This window comes from Bombina bombina, chromosome 4 (genome assembly GCF_027579735.1).
Source record: "Bombina bombina isolate aBomBom1 chromosome 4, aBomBom1.pri, whole genome shotgun sequence".
NCBI classification, from domain to species: domain Eukaryota; kingdom Metazoa; phylum Chordata; class Amphibia; order Anura; family Bombinatoridae; genus Bombina; species Bombina bombina.
The window spans coordinates 383,443,118-383,464,391 of NC_069502.1; the positions used below are offsets into that span (position 1 = coordinate 383,443,118).

At 42.2% G+C, this 21,274-nt stretch overlaps 1 protein-coding gene across 1 annotated transcript in view; it reads right to left on the reverse strand.

The window, feature by feature from the left end:
* Positions 1 to 21,274, reverse strand: part of TBL1XR1 (TBL1X/Y related 1) — a 465,261-nt gene that overhangs the window by 287,673 nt on the left and 156,314 nt on the right. The gene's annotated exons all lie outside the window — the stretch shown is intronic.

Sequence of the window (21,274 nt, forward strand, 5' to 3'; positions counted from 1 at the left end):
AACACATCAAAATGGTAGAATTTAGTAAAAGTATGCAAAGAAGACCAAGTTGCTGCTTTGCAAATCTGATCAACAGAAGCTTCATTCCTAAACGCCCAGGAAGTAGAAACTGACCTAGTAGAATAAGCTGTAATCCTTTGAGGCGGAGTTTTACCCGACTCAACATAAGCATGATGAATTAACCCCTTAATGACAACTGACGTACCAGGTACGTCATGCAAAAACTTACTGTTAATGACAATAGACGTACCTGGTACGTCAGTTGTCTAACAGAGTGCTGGAAGTGATCACAATCGCTTCCAGCAGCTCTGAGGGTATTGCAGTGATGCCTCGATATGGAGGCATCCTGCAATACCCCTTTACAAGCCTCCGATGCAGAGAGAGCCACTCTGTGGCCTTCTCTGCACCGGTAGTGATGGTGCCGATGGTGCCTTTGTCCGGTGGGAGGAGGGAGCGTGTGCGCGCGTGCACGATGCGCGCGTGTGTGCACGTGGGCGCGCGTGCACGTGTACATGCGCGCATTAGCCACACTGACACCAATGAAAAAGGAAGGGGAAAAAAAGTTTTTTTTTTTACATTTAAAAGGATCTGGGAGGGGGAGGGGGTATTGTGGGGGGGCTGCTACACTACAGAAATAATTAAACATACAAATAAAAGTTATAAATAAAATTAAAATAGTTTGGTTTGTGGGGCCAAACTGGGTACTGGCAGACAGCTGCCAGTACCCAAGATGGCGGTAATTGGGTAGGGGAGAGGGTTAGAGAGCTGGAGGGGGGGGGGGGGGGTCAGGGAGGTTGGTGCTAAGGCAGGGGTCCATCACAACTAAAATATTTTATAATTTTTATTTTAAAAAAAAAAAACTCTTTTATTTAGTACTGGCAGACTTTCTGCCAGTACTTAAGATGGCGGTAACAATTGTGGGGTGGGGGAGGGAAGAGAGCTGTTTGGGAGGGATCAGGGGGTGGGATGTGTCAGGTGGGAGGCTGATCTCTAAAATTAACCCTGCAAGCTCCCTACAAGCTACCTAATTTAACCCCTTCACTGCTGGGCATAATTCACGTGTGGTGCGCAGCAGCATTTAGCGGCCTTCTAATTACCAAAAAGCAACGCCAAAGCCATATATGTCTGCTATTTCTGAACAAAGGGGATCCCAGAGAAGCTTTTCCAACAATTTCTGCCATAATAGCACAAGCTGTTTGTAAATAATTTCCGTGAGAAATCAAAATTGTGAAAAATTTTAAGTTTTTTTTTTTTTTTTTTATTTGCTCGCATTTGGCGGTGAAATGGTGGCATAAAATATACCAAAATGGGCCTAGATCAATACTTTGGGATGTCTTCTAAAACAAAATATATACATGTCAAGGGATATTCAGGTATTCCTGACAGATATCAGGGTTCCAAAGTAACTAGCGCTAATTTTGAAAAAAAGTGGTTTGGAAATAGCAAAGTGCTACTTGTATTTATTGCCCCATAAATTGCAAAAAAAGCAAAGAACATGTAAACATTGGGTATTTCTAAACTCAGGACAAAATTTATAAGCTATTTAGCATGGGTGTTTTTTGGTGATTGTAGATGTGTAAGATTTTGGGGGTAAAAGTTAGAAAAAGTGTGTTTTTTTCCATTTTTTCCTCATATTTTATCATTTCTTTTTTAGTAAATTATAAGATATGATGAAAATAATGGTATCTTTAGAAAGTCCATTTAATGACGAGAAAAACGGTATATAATATGTGTGGGTACAGTAAACGAGTAAGAGGAAAATTACAGCTAAACGCAAACACTGCAGAAATGTAAAAATAGCCATTGTCATTAAGGGTAAGAAAATTGAAAAATGGTCCGGTCATTAAGGGGTTAAAGATTTCAACCAAGATGCCAAAGAAATGGCAGAGGCCTTCTGACCTTTCCTAGAACTGGAAAAGATAACAAAAAGACTAGAAGTCTTTCGGAAATTCTTAGTAGCTTCAACATAATATTTCAAAGCTCTAACTACATCCAAAGAATGCAATGATCTCTCCTTAGAATTCTTAGGATTAGGACATAATGAAGGAACTACAATTTCTCTACTAATGTTGTTAGAATTCACAACCTTAGGTAAAAATTTAAAAGAAGTTCGCAACACCGCCTTATCCTGATGAAAAAATCAGAAAAGGAGACTCACAAGAATGAGCAGATAATTCAGAAACTCTTCTAACAGAAGAGATGGCCAAAAGAAACAAAACTTTCCAAGAAAGTAATTTAATGTCCAGAGAATGCATAGGTTCAAACGGAGGAGCTTGAAGAGCCCCCAGAACCAAATTCAAACTCCAAGGAGGAGAAATTGACTTAATAAGATTTATACAAACCAAAGCGTGTACAAAACAATAAAAATCAGGAAAACTAGCAATCTTTCTGTGAAAAACAGAATTTATGCTTACCTGATAAATTACTTTCTCCAACGGTGTGTCCGGTCCACGGCGTCATCCTTACTTGTGGGATATCTCTTCCCCAACAGGAAATGGCAAAGAGTCCCAGCAAAGCTGGCCATATAGTCCCTCCTAGGCTCCACCCACCCCAGTCATTCGACCGACGGACAGGAGGAAAAATATAGGAGAAACCATATGGTACCGTGGTGACTGTAGTTAGAGAAAATAATTCATCAGACCTGATTAAAAAACCAGGGCGGGCCGTGGACCGGACACACCGTTGGAGAAATAATTTATCAGGTAAGCATAAATTCTGTTTTCTCCAACATTGGTGTGTCCGGTCCACGGCATCATCCTTACTTGTGGGAACCAATACTAAAGCTTTAGGACACGGATGAAGGGAGGGAGCAAATCAGGTTACCTAAACGGAAGGCACCACGGCTTGCAAAACCTCTCTCCCAAAAATAGCCTCCGAAGAAGCAAAAGTATCAAATTTGTAAAATTTGGCAAAAGTGTGCAGTGAAGACCAAGTCGCTGCCTTACATATCTGGTCAACAGAAGCCTCGTTCTTGAAGGCCCATGTGGAAGCCACAGCCCTAGTGGAGTGAGCTGTGATTCTTTCAGGAGGCTGCCGTCCGGCAAAAGGAAAGAGAGGTAGAAGTCGCTTTTTGACCTCTCCTTTTACCAGAATAAACAACAAACAAAGAAGATGTTTGTCTGAAATCTTTTGTAGCCTCTAAATAGAATTTTAGAGCACGGACTACGTCCAAATTGTGTAACAAACGTTCCTTTTTTGAAACTGGATTCGGACATAAAGAAGGTACAACTATCTCCTGGTTAATATTTTTGTTAGAAACAACCTTAGGAAGAAAACCAGGCTTAGTACGCAAAACCACCTTATCTGCATGGAACACCAGATAGGGCTTAGAACACTGCAGAGCAGATAACTCTGAAACTCTTCTAGCAGAAGAAATTGCAACCAAAAACAAAGCTTTCCAAGATAGTAACTTAATATCTATGGAATGTAAAGGTTCAAACGGAACCCCTTGAAGAACTGAAAGAACTAGATTTAGACTCCAGGGAGGAGTCAAAGGTCTGTAAACAGGCTTGATCCTAACCAGAGCCTGAACAAATGCTTGAACATCTGGCACAGCTGCCAGTCTTTTGTGTAGTAAGACAGATAAAGCAGAGATCTGTCCCTTTAGAGAACTTGCAGATAATCCTTTCTCCAAACCTTCTTGTAGAAAGGAGAGAATCCTAGGAATTTTTATCTTATTCCATGGGAATCCTTTGGATTCACACCAACAGATATATCTTTTCCATATCTTATGGTAAATCTTTCTAGTTACCGGTTTTCAAGCGTTCAATCTCCAAGCCGTCAGTTGGAGGGAAACCAGAGTTGGATGTTCGAATGGACCCTGAACAAGAAGGTCCTGTCTCAAAGGTAACTTCCATGGTGGAACCGATGACATATTCACCAGGTCTGCATACCAAGTCCTGCGTGGCCACGCAGGAGCTATAACATAGCTTATCCGAAGGCACAGACATGTTAAACAGGCTTAAACTTGTCAATAAAGCACAAAAAAAGTTTTAAAACAAAACCGTTACTGTCTCTTTAAATTTTAAACAGAAAACACTTTATTACTTTATATGTGAAAAAGTATGAAGGAATTGTTCAAAAATTACCACAATTTCACCACAGTGTCTTAAAGCATTAAGAGTATTGCACACCAAATAACGGAACCGGAGCCGTTTACATTTAACCCCTATACAGTCCCAGCTATAGCCTTTGCTGAGACCTAACCAAGCTCAGAGGGGAATACGATACCAATTGACGCCTTCTAGAAACTTTTCCAGCAACTTTCAGATCCTCACACATGCATCTGCATGCCCTGCTCTCAAAAAAACAACTGCACAGTAATGGCGCGAAAATGAGGCTTAGCCTACAACTAGGAAGGCCCCCTGACTGGAAAAGGTGTCTAACATAGTGCCTGCCGTTTAATAAACGTTCCCCAAGTTTATAAATGTGAATTGTCAGCATAAATATGAATAAAATGCCCAAATAAAGCAATCGATTTAGCCCATAAAAATGTCTACCAGTTTTATAGCCCATATTAAGCACTTTATTCTGTTTGTTTGACTAAGAAAATGGCTTACCGGTCCCCATGAGGGGAAATGACAGCCTTCCAGCATTACATGGTCTTGTTAGAAATATGGCTAGTCATACCTTAAGCAGAAAAGTCTGCTAACTGTTTCCCCCAACTGAAGTTACTTCATCTCAACAGTCCTATGTGGAAACAGCAATCGATTTTAGTTACTGTCTGCTAAAATCATCTTCCTCTCACAAACAGAAATCTTCATCCTTTTCTGTTTCAGAGTAAATAGTACATACCAGCACTATTTAAAATAACAAACACTTGATAGAAGAATAAAAACTACATTTAAACACCAAAAAACTCTTAACCATCTCCGTGGAGATGTTGCCTGTGCAACGGCAAAGAGAATGACTGGGGTGGGCGGAGCCTAGGAGGGACTATATGGCCAGCTTTGCTGGGACTCTTTGCCATTTCCTGTTGGGGAAGAGATATCCCACAAGTAAGGATGACGCCGTGGACCGGACACACCAATGTTGGAGAAAAGAACAGAAAGAGCAAAGATTTGTCCTTTTAAGGAACTTGCAGACAAAACTTATCCAAACCATCCTGAAGAAACTGTACAATTCTAGGAATTCTAAAAGAATGCCAAGAAAAATGATGAGAAAAACACCAAAAAATGCAAGTTTTCCAGACTCGATAATATATCATCCTAGATACAGATTTACGAGCCTGCAACATAGTATTAATTACGGAGTCAGAGAAACCTCTATGACTGAGAATCAAGCGTTCAATCTCCATACCTTCAATTTAAGGATTTGAGATCCTGATGGAAAAAAAGGACCTTGTGATAGAAGGTCTGGACTTAACAGAAGAGTCCACGGATGGCAAGGAGCCATCCGGACAAGATCCGCATACCAAAACCTGTGAGGCCATGCTGGAGCCACCAGCAGAATAAACGAACGCTCCTTTAGAATTTTGGAAATCACTCTTGAAAGAAGAACTAGAGGCGGAAAGATATAGCAGGATGATATTTCCAAGGAAGTGACAATGCATCCACTGCTTCGGCCTGAGGATCCCTGGATCTGGACAGATACCTGGGAAGCTTCTTGTTTAGATGAGAAGCCATCAGATCTATTTCTGGAAGTCCCCATATTTGAACAATGTGAAGAAATACCTCTGGGTGAAGAGACCATTCGCCAGGATGTAGCATTTGGCGACTGAGATAATCCGCTTCCCAATTGTCTATACCTGGGATATGAACCGCAGAAATTAGACAGGAGCTGGATTTCGCCCATACAAGTATTCGAGATACTTCCTTTATAGCCAGAGGACTGTGAGTCCCTCTTGATGATTGACATATGCCACATTTGTGACATTGTCCGTCTGTAAACAAATGAACGACTCTCTCTTTAGAAGAGGCCACGACTGAAGAGCTCTGAAAATTGCACGGGGTTCCAAAATGTTGATTGGAAATCTCACCTCCTGAGATTCCCAAACCCCTTGTGCTGTCAGAAACCCCCATACAGCTCCCCAACCTGTCAGACTTGCATCTGTTGAGATCACAGTCCAGGTTGGAAGAACAAAAGAAGCCCCCTGAACTAAACGATGGTGGTCTGTACCACGTCAGAGGGTGTCGAACAATCGGTTTTAAAGATATTAAATGAGATATCTTTGTATAATCCTTGCACCACTGGTTCAGCATACAGAGATGAAGAGGTCGCATGTGAAAATGAGCAAAGGGGAACACGTCCAATGCAGCAGTCATAAGAACCTAGAATTTCCATGCATAAAGCTACCAAAGGGAATGATTGAGACTGAAGGTTTCGATAAGCTGAAACCAAATTCAGACGTCTCTTGTCCGACAGAGACAGAGTCATGGACACTGAATCTATCTGGAAACCTAAAAAAGGTTACTCTTGTCTGAGGAATCAACAAACTGATTGGTTAATTGATCCTCCAACCATGTTCTTGAAGAAACAACACTCATAAAAACTGGAAAGGATCTTTCCATCATATCTTTGTATAATCCTTGCACCACTGGTTCAGCATACAGAGATGAAGATGTCGCATGTGAAAATGAGCAAAGGGGAACACATCCAATGCAGCAGTCATAAGAACCTAGAATTTCCATGCATAAAGCTACCCAAGGGAATGATTGAGACTGAAGGTTTCGATAAGCTGAAACCAAATTCAGACGTCTCTTGTCCGACAGAGACAGAGTCATGGACACTGAATCTATCTGGAAACCTAAAAAACAGAATTTATGTTTACCTGATAAATTACTTTCTCCAACGGTGTGTCCCGTCCACGGCGTCATCCTTACTTGTGGGGATATTCTCTTCCCCAACAGGAAATGGCAAAGAGCCCAGCAAAGCTGGTCACATGATCCCTCCTAGGCTCCGCCTACCCCAGTCATTCGACCGACGTTAAGGAGGAATATTTGCATAGGAGAAACCATATGGTACCGTGGTGACTGTAGTTAAAGAAAATAAATTATCAGACCTGATTAAAAAAACCAGGGCGGGCCGTGGACCGGACACACCGTTGGAGAAAGTAATTTATCAGGTAAACATAAATTCTGTTTTCTCCAACATAGGTGTGTCCGGTCCACGGCGTCATCCTTACTTGTGGGAACCAATACCAAAGCTTTAGGACACGGATGAAGGGAGGGAGCAAATCAGGTCACCTAAATGGAAGGCACCACGGCTTGCAAAACCTTTCTCCCAAAAATAGCCTCAGAAGAAGCAAAAGTATCAAACTTGTAAAATTTGGTAAAAGTGTGCAGTGAAGACCAAGTCGCTGCCCTACATATCTGATCAACAGAAGCCTCGTTCTTGAAGGCCCATGTGGAAGCCACAGCCCTAGTGGAATGAGCTGTGATTCTTTCGGGAGGCTGCCGTCCGGCAGTCTCGTAAGCCAATCTGATGATGCTTTTAATCCAAAAAGAGAGAGAGGTAGAAGTTGCTTTTTGACCTCTCCTTTTACCGGAATAAACAACAAACAAGGAAGATGTTTGTCTAAAATCCTTTGTAGCATCTAAATAGAATTTTAGAGCGCGAACAACATCCAAATTGTGCAACAAACGTTCCTTCTTTGAAACTGGTTTCGGACACAGAGAAGGTACGATAATCTCCTGGTTAATGTTTTTGTTAGAAACAACTTTTGGAAGAAAACCAGGTTTAGTACGTAAAACCACCTTATCTGCATGGAACACCAGATAAGGAGGAGAACACTGCAGAGCAGATAATTCTGAAACTCTTCTAGCAGAAGAAATTGCAACTAAAAACAAAACTTTCCAAGATAATAACTTAATATCAACGGAATGCAAGGGTTCAAACGGAACCCCCTGAAGAACTGAAAGAACTAAATTGAGACTCCAAGGAGGAGTCAAAGGTTTGTAAACAGGCTTAATTCTAACCAGAGCCTGAACAAAGGCTTGAACATCTGGCACAGCGGCCAGCTTTTTGTGAAGTAACACAGACAAGGCAGAAATCTGTCCCTTCAGGGAACTTGCAGATAATCCTTTTTCCAATCCTTCTTGAAGGAAGGATAGAATCCTAGGAATCTTAACCTTGTCCCAAGGGAATCCTTTAGATTCACACCAACAGATATATTTTTTCCAAATTTTGTGGTAAATCTTTCTAGTTACAGGCTTTCTGGCCTGAACAAGAGTATCGATAACAGAATCTGAGAATCCTCGCTTCGATAAGATCAAGCGTTCAATCTCCAAGCAGTCAGCTGGAGTGAAACCAGATTCGGATGTTCGAACGGACCCTGAACAAGAAGGTCTCGTCTCAAAGGTAGCTTCCAAGGAGGAGCCGATGACATATTTACCAGATCTGCGTACCAAGTCCTGCGTGGCCACGCAGGAGCTATCAAGATCACCGACGCCCTCTCCTGATTGATCCTGGCTACCAGCCTGGGGATGAGAGGAAACGGCGGGAACACATAAGCTAGTTTGAAGGTCCAAGGTGCTACTAGTGCATCCACTAGAGCCGCCTTGGGATCCCTGGATCTGGACCCGTAGCAAGGAACTTTGAAGTTCTGACGAGAGGCCATCAGATCCATGTCTGGAATGCCCCACAGCTGAGTGACTTGGGCAAAGATTTCCGGATGGAGTTCCCACTCCCCCGGATGCAATGTCTGACGACTCAGAAAATCCGCTTCCCAATTTTCCACTCCTGGGATGTGGATAGCAGACAGGTGGCAGGAGTGAGACTCCGCCCATAGAATGATTTTGGTCACTTCTTCCATCGCCAGGGAACTCCTTGTTCCCCCCTGATGGTTGATGTACGCAACAGTTGTCATGTTGTCTGATTGAAACCGTATGAACTTGGCCCTCGCTAGCTGAGGCCAAGCCTTGAGAGCATTGAATATCGCTCTCAGTTCCAGAATATTTATCGGTAGAAGAGATTCTTCCCGAGACCAAAGACCCTGAGCTTTCAGGGATCCCCAGACCGCGCCCCAGCCCATCAGACTGGCGTCGGTCGTGACAATGACCCACTCTGGTCTGCGGAATGTCATCCCTCGTGACAGGTTGTCCAGGGACAGCCACCAACGGAGTGAGTCTCTGGTCCTCTGATTTACTTGTATCTTCGGAGACAAGTCTGTATAGTCCCCATTCCACTGACTGAGCATGCACAGTTGTAATGGTCTTAGATGAATGCGTGCAAAAGGAACTATGTCCATTGCCGCTACCATCAACCCGATCACTTCCATGCACTGAGCTATGGAAGGAAGAGGAACGGAATGGAGTATCCGACAAGAGTCTAGAAGTTTTGCTTTTCTGGCCTCTGTCAGAAAAATCCTCATTTCTAAGGAGTCTATTATTGTTCCCAAGAAGGGAACCCTTGTTGACGGAGATAGAGAACTCTTTTCCACGTTCACTTTCCATCCGTGAGATCTGAGAAAGGCCAGGACAATGTCCGTGTGAGCCTTTGCTTGAGGAAGGGACGACGCTTGAATCAAAATGTCGTCCAAGTAAGGTACTACAGCAATGCCCCTTGGTCTTAGCACAGCTAGAAGGGACCCTAGTACCTTTGTGAAAATCCTTGGAGCAGTGGCTAATCCGAAAGGAAGCGCCACGAACTGGTAATGTTTGTCCAGGAATGCGAACCTCAGGAACCGATGATGTTCCTTGTGGATAGGAATATGTAGATACGCATCCTTTAAATCCACCGTGGTCATGAATTGACCTTCCTGGATGGAAGGAAGAATAGTTCGAATGGTTTCCATCTTGAACGATGGAACCTTGAGAAACTTGTTTAAGATCTTGAGATCTAAGATTGGTCTGAACGTTCCCTCTTTTTTGGGAACTATAAACAGATTGGAGTAGAACCCCATCCCTTGTTCTCTTAATGGAACGGGATGAATCACTCCCATTTTTAACAGGTCTTCTACACAATGTAAGAATGCCTGTCTTTTTATGTGGTCTCAAGACAACTGAGACCTGTGGAACCTCCCCCTTGGGGGAAGTCCCTTGAATTCCAGAAGATAACCTTGGGAGACTATTTCTAGCGCCCAAGGATCCAGAACATCTCTTGCCCAAGCCTGAGCGAAGAGAGAGAGTCTGCCCCCCACCAGATCCGGTCCCGGATCGGGGGCCAACATTTCATGCTGTCTTGGTAGCAGTGGCAGGTTTCTTGGCCTGCTTTCCCTTGTTCCAGCCTTGCATTGGTCTCCAAGCTGGCTTGGCTTGAGAAGTATTACCCTCTTGCTTAGAGGACGTAGCACTTTGGGCTGGTCCATTTCTACGAAAGGGACGAAAATTAGGTTTATTTTTTGCCTTGAAAGGCCGATCCTGAGGAAGGGCGTGGCCCTTACCCCCAGTGATATCCGAGATAATCTCTTTCAAGTCAGGGCCAAACAGCGTTTTCCCCTTGAAAGGAATGTTAAGTAGCTTGTTCTTGGAAGACGCATCAGCCGACCAAGATTTCAACCAAAGCGCTCTGCGTGCCACAATAGCAAACCCAGAATTCTTAGCCGCTAACCTAGCCAATTGCAAAGTGGCGTCTAGGGTGAAAGAATTAGCCAATTTGAGAGCATTGATTCTGTCCCTAATCTCCTCATAAGGAGGAGAATCACTGTCGACCGCCTTTATCAGCTCATCGAACCAGAAACATGCGGCTGTAGCGACAGGGACAATGCATGAAATTGGTTGTAGAAGGTAACCCTGCTGAACAAACATCTTTTTAAGCAAACCTTCTAATTTTTTATCCATAGGATCTTTGAAAGCACAACTATCCTCTATGGGTATAGTGGTGCGTTTGTTTAAAGTGGAAACCGCTCCCTCGACCTTGGGGACTGTCTGCCATAAGTCCTTTCTGGGGTCGACCATAGGAAACAATTTTTTAAATATGGGGGGAGGGACGAAAGGAATACCGGGCCTTTCCCATTCTTTATTAACAATGTCCGCCACCCGCTTGGGTATAGGAAAAGCTTCTGGGAGCCCCGGCACCTCTAGGAACTTGTCCATTTTACATAGTTTCTCTGGGATGACCAACTTGTCACAATCATCCAGAGTGGATAATACCTCCTTAAGCAGAATGCGGAGATGTTCCAACTTAAATTTAAATGCAATCACATCAGGTTCAGCTTGTTGAGAAATGTTCCCTGAATCAGTAATTTCTCCCTCAGACAAAACCTCCCTGGCCCCATCAGACTGAGTTAGGGGCCCTTCAGAAATATTAATATCAGCGTCGTCATGCTCTTCAGTATCTAAAACAGAGCAGTCGCGCTTACGCTGATAAGTGTTCATTTTGGCTAAAATGTTTTTGACAGAATTATCCATTACAGCCGTTAATTGTTGCATAGTAAGGAGTATTGGCGCGCTAGATGTACTAGGGGCCTCCTGAGTGGGCAAGACTCGTGTAGACGAAGGAGGGAATGATGCAGTACCATGCTTACTCCCCTCACTTGAGGAATCATCTTGGGCATCATTGTCATTGTCACATAAATCACATTTATTTAAATGAATAGGAATTCTGGCTTCCCCACATTCAGAACACAGTCTATCTGGTAGTTCAGACATGTTAAACAGGCATAAACTTGATAACAAGTACAAAAAACGTTTTAAAATAAAACCGTTACTGTCACTTTAAATTTTAAACTGAACACACTTTATTACTGCAAATGCGAAAAAACATGAAGGAATTGTTCAAAATTCACCTAAATTTTCACCACAGTGTCTTAAAGCCTTAAAAGTATTGCACACCAAATTTGGAAGCTTTAACCCTTAAAATAACGGAACCGGAGCCGTTTTGAACTTTAACCCCTTTACAGTCCCTGGTATCTGCTTTGCTGAGACCCAACCAAGCCCCAAGGGGAATACGATACCAAATGACGCCTTCAGAAAGTATTTTCTAAGTATCAGAGCTCCTCTCACATGCGACTGCATGCCATGCCTCTCAAAAACAAGTGCGCAACACCGGCGCGAAAATGAGACTCTGCCTATGCTTTGGGAAAGCCCCTAAAGAATAAGGTGTCTAAAACAGTGCCTGCCGATATTATTATATCAAAATACCCAGATAAAATGATTCCTCAAGGCTAAATATGTGTTAATAATCAATCGATTTAGCCCAAAAAAAGTCTACAGTCTTAATAAGCCCTTTTTGAAGCCCTTATTTACAATCGTAATAAACATGGCTTACCGGATCCCAGAGGGAAAATGACAGCTTCCAGCATTACATCGTCTTGTTAGAATGTGTCATACCTCAAGCAGCAAGAGACTGCTCACTGTTCCCCCAACTGAAGTTAATTGCTCTCAACAGTCCTGTGTGGAAGAGCCATGGATTTTAGTGACGGTTGCTAAAATCATTTTCCTCATACAAACAGAAATCTTCATCTCTTTTCTGTTTCTGAGTAAATAGTACATACCAGCACTATTTCAAAATAACAAACTCTTGATTGAATAATAAAAACTACAGTTAAACACTAAAAAACTCTAAGCCATCTCCGTGGAGATGTTGCCTGTACAACGGCCAAAGAGAATGACTGGGGTAGGCGGAGCCTAGGAGGGATCATGTGACCAGCTTTGCTGGGCTCTTTGCCATTTCCTGTTGGGGAAGAGAATATCCCCACAAGTAAGGATGACGCCGTGGACCGGACACACCTATGTTGGAGAAAAGGTTACTCTTGTCTGAGGAATCAACAAACTGATTGGTTAATTGATCCTCCAACCATGTTCTTGAAGAAACAACACTCATAAAAACTGGAAAGGATCTTTCCATCGAAAATGAGCAAAGGGAATTGAATCCAATGCTGTTAAAACTTCTATGCATATATAGCAACTGAAGGAAATAATAGAGACTAAAGGTACCGACAGACGGAACCCAATACAAATTGTCCCTTGCCCGATAGAGACAAAGACAGTGACATAAAACATCTGGAAACCTAAAAAAACAGAATTTATGTTTACCTGATAAATTACTTTCTCCAACGGTGTGTCCGGTCCACGGCGTCATCCTTACTTGTGGGATATTCTCTTCCCCAACAGGAAATGGCAAAGAGCCCAGCAAAGCTGGTCACATGATCCCTCCTAGGCTCCGCCTACCCCAGTCATTCGACCGACGTTAAGGAGGAATATTTGCATAGGAGAAACCATATGGTACCGTGGTGACTGTAGTTAAAGAAAATAAATTATCAGACCTGATGAAAAAAACCAGGGCGGGCCGTGGACCGGACACACCGTTGGAGAAAGTAATTTATCAGGTAAACATAAATTCTGTTTTCTCCAACATAGGTGTGTCCGGTCCACGGCGTCATCCTTACTTGTGGGAACCAATACCAAAGCTTTAGGACACGGATGAAGGGAGGGAGCAAATCAGGTCACCTAAATGGAAGGCACCACGGCTTGCAAAACCTTTCTCCCAAAAATAGCCTCAGAAGAAGCAAAAGTATCAAACTTGTAAAATTTGGTAAAAGTGTGCAGTGAAGACCAAGTCGCTGCCCTACATATCTGATCAACAGAAGCCTCGTTCTTGAAGGCCCATGTGGAAGCCACAGCCCTAGTGGAATGAGCCGTGATTCTTTCGGGAGGCTGCCGTCCGGCAGTCTCGTAAGCCAATCTGATGATGCTTTTAATCCAAAAGGAGAGAGAGGTAGAAGTTGCTTTTTGACCTCTCCTTTTACCGGAATAAACAACAAACAAGGAAGATGTTTGTCTAAAATCCTTTGTAGCATCTAAATAGAATTTTAGAGCGCGAACAACATCCAGATTGTGCAACAAACGTTCCTTCTTTGACACTGGTTTCGGACACAGAGAAGGTACGATAATCTCCTGGTTAATGTTTTTGTTAGAAACAACTTTTGGAAGAAAACCAGGTTTAGTACGTAAAACCACCTTATCTGCATGGAACACCAGATAAGGAGGAGAACACTGCAGAGCAGATAATTCTGAAACTCTTCTAGCAGAAGAAATCGCAACTAAAAACAAAACTTTCCAAGATAATAACTTAATATCAACGGAATGTAGGGGTTCAAACGGAACCCCCTGAAGAACTGAAAGAACTAAGTTGAGACTCCAAGGAGGAGTCAAAGGTTTGTAAACAGGCTTAATTCTAACCAGAGCCTGAACAAAGGCTTGAACATCTGGCACAGCTGCCAGCTTTTTGTGAAGTAACACAGACAAGGCAGAAATCTGTCCCTTCAGGGAACTAGCAGATAATCCTTTTTCCAATCCTTCTTGAAGGAAGGATAGAATCTTAGGAATCTTAACCTTGTCCCAAGGGAATCCTTTAGATTCACACCAACAGATATATTTTTTCCAAATTTTGTGGTAAATCTTTCTAGTTACAGGCTTTCTGGCCTGAACAAGAGTATCGATAACAGAATCTGAGAACCCTCGCTTCGATAAGATCAAGCGTTCAATCTCCAAGCAGTCAGCTGGAGTGAAACCAGATTCGGATGTTCGAACGGACCCTGAACAAGAAGGTCTCGTCTCAAAGGTAGCTTCCAAGGTGGAGCCGATGACATATTCACCAGATCTGCATACCAAGTCCTGCGTGGCCACGCAGGAGCTATCAAGATCACCGACGCCCTCTCCTGATTGATCCTGGCTACCAGCCTGGGGATGAGAGGAAACGGCGGGAACACATAAGCTAGTTTGAAGGTCCAAGGTGCTACTAGTGCATCCACTAGAGCCGCCTTGGGATCCCTGGATCTGGACCCGTAGCAAGGAACTTTGAAGTTCTGACGAGAGGCCATCAGATCCATGTCTGGAATGCCCCACAGCTGAGTGACTTGGGCAAAGATTTCCGGATGGAGTTCCCACTCCCCCGGATGCAATGTCTGACGACTCAGAAAATCCGCTTCCCAATTTTCCACTCCTTAGATGTGGATAGCGGACAGGTGGCAGGAGTGAGACTCCGCCCATAGAATGATTTTGGTCACTTCTTCCATCGCTAGGGAACTCCTTGTTCCCCCCTGATGGTTGATGTACGCAACAGTTGTCATGTTGTCTGATTGAAACCGTATGAACTTGGCCCTCGCTAGCTGAGGCCAAGCCTTGAGAGCATTGAATATCGCTCTCAGTTCCAGAATATTTATCGGTAGAAGAGATTCTTCCCGAGACCAAAGACCCTGAGCTTTCAGGGATCCCCAGACCGCGCCCCAGCCCATCAGACTGGCGTCGGTCGTGACGATGACCCACTCCGGTCTGCGGAATGTCATCCCTTGTGACAGGTTGTCCAGGGACAGCCACCAACGGAGTGAGTCTCAGGTCCTCTGATTTACTTGTATCTTCGGAGACAAGTCTGTATAGTCCCCATTCCACTGACTGAGCATGCACAGTTGTAATGGTCTTAGATGAATGCGCGCAAAAGGAACTATGTCCATTGCCGCTACCATCAAACCGATCACTTCCATGCACTGCGCTATGGAAGGAAGAGGAACGGAATGAAGTATCCGACAAGAGTCTAGAAGTTTTGTTTTTCTGGCCTCTGTCAGAAAAATCCTCATTTCTAAGGAGTCTATTATTGTTCCCAAGAAGGGAACCCTTGTTGACTGAGATAGAGAACTCTTTTCCACGTTCACTTTCCATCCGTGAGATCTGAGAAAGGCCAGGACAATGTCCGTGTGAGCCTTTGCTTGAGGAAGGGACGACGCTTGAATCAGAATGTCGTCCAAGTAAGGTACTACAGCAATGCCCCTTGGTCTTAGCACAGCTAGAAGGGACCCTAGTACCTTTGTGAAAATCCTTGGAGCAGTGGCTAATCCGAAAGGAAGCGCCACGAACTGGTAATGCTTGTCCAGGAATGCGAACCTTAGGAACCGATGATGTTCCTTGTGGATAGGAATATGTAGATACGCATCCTTTAAATCCACCGTGGTCATGAATTGACCTTCCTGGATGGAAGGAAGAATAGTTCGAATGGTTTCCATCTTGAACGATGGAACCTTGAGAAACTTGTTTAAGATCTTGAGATCTAAGATTGGTCTGAACGTTCCCTCTTTTTTGGGAACTATGAACAGATTGGAGTAGAACCCCATCCCTTGTTCTCTTAATGGAACAGGATGAATCACTCCCATTTTTAACAGGTCTTCTACACAATGTAAGAATGCCTGTCTTTTTATGTGGTCTGAAGACAACTGAGACCTGTGGAACCTCCCCCTTGGGGGAAGCCCCTTGAATTCCAGAAGATAACCTTGGGAGACTATTTCTAGCGCCCAAGGATCCAGAACATCTCTTGCCCAAGCCTGAGCGAAGAGAGAGAGTCTGCCCCCCACCAGATCCGGTCCCGGATCGGGGGCCAACATTTCATGCTGTCTTGGTAGCAGTGGCAGGTTTCTTGGCCTGCTTTCCCTTGTTCCAGCCTTGCATTGGTCTCCAAGCTGGCTTGGCTTGAGAAGTATTACCCTCTTGCTTAGAGGACGTAGCACTTTGGGCTGGTCCGTTTCTACGAATGGGACGAAAATTAGGTTTATTTTTTGCCTTGAAAGGCCGATCCTGAGGAAGGGCGTGGCCCTTACTCCCAGTGATATCAGAGATAATCTCTTTCAAGTCAGGGCCAAACAGCGTTTTCCCCTTGAAAGGAATGTTAAGTAGCTTGTTCTTGGAAGACGCATCAGCTGACCAAGATTTCAACCAAAGCGCTCTGCGCGCCACAATAGCAAACCCTGAATTCTTAGCCGCTAACCTAGCCAATTGCAAAGTGGCGTCTAGGGTGAAAGAATTAGCCAATTTGAGAGCATTGATTCTGTCCATAATCTCCTCATAAGGGGGAGAACCACTATCGACCGCCTTTATCAGCTCATCGAACCAGAAACATGCGGCTGTAGCTACAGGGACAATGCATGAAATAGGTTGTAGAAGGTAACCCTGCTGAACAAACATCTTTTTAAGTAAACCTTCTAATTTTTTATCCATAGGATCTTTAAAAGCACAACTATCCTCTATGGGTATAGTGGTGCGTTTGTTTAAAGTGGAAACCGCTCCCTCGACCTTGGGGACTGTCTGCCATAAGTCCTTTCTGGGGTCGACCATAGGAAACAATTTTTTAAATATGGGGGGAGGGACGAAAGGAATACCGGGCCTTTCCCATTCTTTATTAACAATGTCCGCCACCCGCTTGGGTATAGGAAAAGCTTCTGGGAGTCCCGGGACCTCTAGGAACTTGTCCATTTTACATAGTTTCTCTGGGATGACCAACTTGTCACAATCATCCAGAGTGGAAAATACCTCCTTGAGCAGAATGCGGAGATGTTCCAATTTAAATTTAAACGTAATCACATCAGGTTCAGCTTGTTGAGAAATGTTCCCTGAATCAGTAATTTCTCCCTCAGACAAAACCTCCCTGGCCCCATCAGACTGGGTTAGGGGCCCTTCAGAACCATTATTATCAGCGTCGTCATGCTCTTCAGTATCTAAAACAGAGCAGTCACGCTTACGCTGGTAAGTGTTCATTTTGGCTAAAATGTTTTTGACAGAATTATCCATTACAGCCGTTAATTGTTGCATAGTAAGGAGTATTGGCGCGCTAGATGTACTAGGGGCCTCCTGAGTGGGCAAGACTCGTGTAGACGAAGGAGGGAATGATGCAGTACCATGCTTACTCCCCTCACTTGAGGAATCATCTTGGGCATCATTGTCATTGTCACATAAATCACATTTATTTAAATGAATAGGAATTCTGGCTTCCCCACATTCAGAACACAGTCTATCTGGTAGTTCAGACATGTTAAACAGGCATAAACTTGATAACAAAGTACAAAAAACGTTTTAAAATAAAACCGTTACTGTCACTTTAAATTTTAAACTGAACACACTTTATTACTGCAATTGCGAAAAAACATGAAGGAATTGTTCAAAATTCACCAAATTTTCACCACAGAGTCTTAAAGCCTTAAAAGTATTGCACACCAAATTTGGAAGCTTTAACCCTTAAAATAACGGAACCGGAGCCGTTTTTAACTTTAACCCCTTTACAGTCCCTGGTATCTGCTTTGCTGAGACCCAACCAAGCCCAAAGGGGAATACGATACCAAATGACGCCTTCAGAAAGTCTTTTCTAAGTATCAGAGCTCCTCTCACATGCGACTGCATGTCATGCCTCTCAAAAACAAGTGCGCAACACCGGCGCGAAAATGAGGCTCTGCCTATGATTTGGGAAAGCCCCTAAATAATAAGGAGTCTAAAACAGTGCCTGCCGATATTATTATATCAAAATACCCAGATAAAATGATTCCTCAAGGCTAAATATGTGTTAATAATGAATCGATTTAGCCCAGAAAAAGTCTACAGTCTTAATAAGCCCTTGTGAAGCCCTTATTTACGATCTTTATAAACATGGCTTAGCGGATCCCATAGGGAAAATGACAGCTTCCAGCATTACATCGTCTTGTTAGAATGTGTCATACCTCAAGCAGCAAGAGACTGCTCACTGTTCCCCCAACTGAAGTTAATTGCTCTCAACAGTCCTGTGTGGAACAGCCATGGATTTTAGTGACGGTTGCTAAAATCATTTTCCTCATACAAACAGAAATCTTCATCTCTTTTCTGTTTCTGAGTAAATAGTACATACCAGCACTATTTTAAAATAACAAACTCTTGATTGAATAATAAAAACTACAGTTAAACACTAAAAAACTCTAAGCCATCTCCGTGGAGATGTTGCCTGTACAACGGCAAAGAGAATGACTGGGGTAGGCGGAGCCTAGGAGGGATCATGTGACCAGCTTTGCTGGGCTCTTTGCCATTTCCTGTTGGGGAAGAGAATATCCCACAAGTAAGGATGACGCCGTGGACCGGACACACCTATGTTGGAGAAAAGGTGACCCTTACGTGAGGAATCAAGAACTTCTGAAAAAAAGATCCTCTATGTCCTGAAGAGCAAAGTGAATTATATGAGATTCCGCATCCTCAGGAAATTATCTGAATGAAAACAGAAAAATGAAAAATATGCATTTATTGTATCTAATGAAAACAAATAATGCTATCAGTGACCATAAAAAGGCAGAATAGTTTGAATAAAACTGCAAAACCCAGTTCCTAAAAAAGGAACTGGAAGAAATACCCCAGAAGATTCCAGGTCTGAGCAGCGCTTGAACCCCATGGGTGCTCAGCCATGCTTCAACAGTATCCAAAATATATAGGACAGAAACACACTTAAAGAAAGTGTTAGCCTTACTGGAATAAAATCAAAGAAATTTGGACAAAATAGAACCAAATAAATTTCAAAGAAGTCTTAACCTGCCCCTTACCAGCCAAGCTGGAATACGGCACGTACATCGCAATATTAGGGAGCTGATTTCGAACCCCAATTAACATGTTACTTGGGAAAGAACTCAGGAATTCGTTCCTTAATAAGAACAACCAAACTAGTATAAGCTTAAAGTTTTAGTCTTAGAACTCAATCTTGAAGCCCATAGTAACAGTTAAGAATTGAATCCAATTATAAAACAAATAATTGATTATCTTAGAACAAAAGAAATATGGAGTTTTTTTATTTTTATTTTAAATCACAAAATTCTATCTAGCTAAAATAGCTAAAGACATAGATTAACCCTCATTTGCGAATATATTCAATAAAATGAAGACACAAATGAAATCATTAGCATGATTGTCCAGTTTAAAGGACCAGTCAAAACAGAGGACTTGCAAAATGCAAAACAACAAGACAAATGCAACAGCACCTAGTCTAGTAAATGTTGTCCCTTTAACAATGCTAAAATAAATCATAATCTGATACTTGATCTTAAAGTAAACAGAAAAAATGAAGCAATTGCAATATCACAGGACCAAGAAAAGTACCTGAAACTAAATAATTTTCCATAAATAAGATACAACTATATAAAGGAAAATAAATATTATTTTGCTATAGAAACAATAGCATAATTAGTAGGAGTAAAGATAGCCCCAATAAATTGGAGAACCCTCCAAATTGAATTTAACTGATAAAGAATATAGTTTAAAACCTTTTAAGAAGGAATAAAAGAGAATTCTCAGCCTATTCCATTCCCTAGTATGGGGAATTGGAAAGAAAACCTCTGAAATCACAGAAGAATAAAAAGGCAGAAATAGTGTCAGCTAGTCTTAAAGAACTAGTTACCTTAATATCCAAAATAATCAACACCTCTTCAACAAAGAACAAATGTACTTTAATAAAAAAATTTATAAAAAAGTAGATTTGTTAGTGTCAATATCTGATGAAGAGAATTTTCTGAAAGAGAAAAAAACATCATCAGAGAAGGATAAATCAGTATGTTGTTGGTCATTTGAAACTTCAATAACTAAAAAAGAAGTGAAAAAGACCTAAAAATTGTATTAGAAGGCACGAAGTCAGACAAAGCCTTAATCAGAAAAAATATTTCTTATAAATCTTCTAAACATTTATTGTACTTAAGAATGGAAATGTATAAAGCATAAATACTAATGGAATCTGCATGTAAAAGTATATCATAATAAATTATTACAAACCATAGCTAAAGATAAACATTTATAGCATTTAAAATAAATGAACTTAGCTTTGGTAGAACTGAAACTCAGTTAAGCATTTTTCCAGAAGTGGCTTCTGACTCAGGGTCAATCGTAGACATCTTGCAATATGTAATAGAAAAAACAACATATAAAGCAAAATTGATCAAATTCCTTAAATGACAGTTTCAGGAATGGGAAAAAATGCTAGTGAACAAGCTTCTAGCAACCAGAAGCAATAATTAATGAGACTTAAATAATGTGGAGACAATAGTGACGCCCATATTTTTTAGCGCCAAAAAAGATACCCACATTATTTGGCGCCTAAATACTTTTTGGCGGCAAAAATGACGCCACATCCAAAACGCCGACACATTTGGCGCAAAAAAACGTTAAAAAAATGACGCAACTTCCGGCGACACGTATGACGCCGGAAACAGAAAAAAAATTTTGCGCCAAAAAAATCTGCGCCAAGAATGACGCAATAAAATGAAGCATTTTCAGCCCCCGCGAGCCTAATAGCCCACAGGGAAAAATTCAAATTTTAAGGTAAGAAAAAAATTGATTAATTCATATGCATTATCCCAAATATGAAACTGACTGTCTGAAATAAGGAACGTTGAACATCCTGAGACAAGGCAAATAAATGTTTGAACACATATATTTAGAACTTTATATAAAAGTGCCCAACCATAGCTTAGAGTGTCACAGAAAATAAGACTTACTTACCCCAGGACACTCATCTACAAGTAGTAGAAAGCCAAACCAGTACTGAAACGAGAATCAGTAGAGGTAATGGTATATATAAGAGTATATTGTCGATCTGAAAAGGGAGGTAAGAGATGAATCTCTACGACCGATAACAG